We start from the raw sequence: 1,842 nt of genomic DNA, 5'->3' as shown, positions 1-1,842 counted from the left end.
GGCTAATTTTTTGTATTTTTTAGTAGAGACGGGGTTTCACCGTGTTAGCCAGGATGGTCTCGATCTCCTGACCTCGTGATCCACCCGTCTCGGCCCCCCAAAGTGCTGGGATTACAGGCTTGGGCCACCGCGCCCAGCCTTTTTTTTGTTTTGTTTTTTTAGTTGGGACAGGGGTTTCACCATGTTGGGCAGGCTGGTCTCGAACTCCTGACCTCAGACGATCCACCATCTCAGCCTCCCGAAGTGCTGGGATTAAGGTGTGAGCCACCGCGCCCGGCCTTTGGTCATCGGTTTTAAAGTCCCCCGATTGGGACGGACTGGCAGAAGCGCTCGGAGATGACCAGCCAGCTGGCATGGTGGGCATGCGGCTGCAACCAAGAGACCATGTGGGAGCAGGGGTGGAACCTGCCAGGCCTCCCAGACTGGCAGGGTCTCGTGGTCCTGGCTGAACCGGTGAGGTGAGGCAGGTCTTTCTCTTTCTAATGCCTTCAGGCCCCTCCAGGGTCCCTCGTCTCCCAGCGCAGTGAGCAGAGTCCGGTTCTACTGCTGCTCAGCTCCCAGGAGCTGGGGTCCCCATGGCTGTCCTGCCAACCGACTGTCCCTGGACTTCCTGTCCTGGGCCCGAGAGGGCCAGGGCCAGCCTGAGGCCTCTCCTGCAGGTGGCGACCCCAAGATTTGCAGAGCTGAGGACAAACCCAGGCCTGCTGGCCCCTCCCATACACGTGGGACCCCTTAGGGATGGATCCCCCTGGGGGCGGGGGCGGCCACTCCACTCCGGCCTCCAGCCCCCACTGGAGGTGACCTGGACTGGCCAGGGACACTGCTGGCTGAGGTTGGAACTGGGGAGCCCCAGGCCCCAGTGACCCTTTCCCCTGTGGCCTTGCCCGGGGCTGGGAACCTCCGGACCTCCGGACTGGGCTGGACTGGGCGTCCTGTGTCCTGCCAAGAGGATGTCCTGTCCCCTCCCCCGCCCTCCACATTCCTCCAGGAGCTGCCCTGGGCCTCCTGGGGTGGAGGTGGGGTGTGAGGTGGACGGGTTGGAACGGGAAGCTAGCCCCTGCCCCTCACCCTGGCACCTGAGCCCCAATTCTCCCAGCCCCCAGCTCCCTCCTCTCACTGGATCCGGAGGCAGTGGCCCCAGCCAGCACCTGGGGTTTTTTCCAGGACTGACTCCAATTCCCTCAGCGGGGGTCAGGGGGCAGTTGCTCCACGGAACAAAGGCTGGGGGAGGAGAGGGGAAGTGGGGAGCAGGGAAAGGAAGGGGCCGGGCTGAGCACATTCTGAGGTCAGCTCTCCACTGCCTCCCCTGCAGCCGCCCTCTCCTGGGGCTTCCTGCCCTGAGAGTGTGGGGGCGAGCACAGGGGAGAGGGAAGGCCACACGCCCGCCCTTCGCAGGCTTGCCCTTTGGTGGGAAGGGTGTGGAGACCCCTGGGGCTTGTCCATCCACTCAGTGGGCTTCAGGGACATTGGACTGGTGCTGGGGGAAAGGCCAGAGTGGGCAGAGTGGGCAGCTCCACCCCCAAGCTTCCCCCACCTCGGGCCTCCCCACAAGCCCCACAGCTGGTGGTCTCTGGGCATCTGTGCCTGTGTGTGTCCATGAAGGGGTGGGGCTCGCCTTCAGGGCCTGTGAGTCTCCGGGCATCTGGTGAGGTCTGCCCACAGCGTCCACACACAACTTCCTTGTGTCCTGAGGCTCCCTGAGTCTCACTCCTGAGCTGTCCCCAGGCAGAGTGTGTGTGTGTGTGTGTGTGTGTGTGTCTGTGTGTGTCTGTGTGTGTGTGTGTGTGTGTGTCAGTGTCTCTGTGTGTCTGTGTGTGTGTGTGTCAGTGTCTCTGTGTGTGT

The sequence above is a fragment of the Mandrillus leucophaeus genome, unplaced genomic scaffold, assembly GCF_000951045.1.
Source record: "Mandrillus leucophaeus isolate KB7577 unplaced genomic scaffold, Mleu.le_1.0 Scaffold41, whole genome shotgun sequence".
Taxonomy (NCBI): Eukaryota; Metazoa; Chordata; class Mammalia; order Primates; family Cercopithecidae; genus Mandrillus; species Mandrillus leucophaeus.
Note: the sequence above shows the minus strand (reverse complement) of the source record.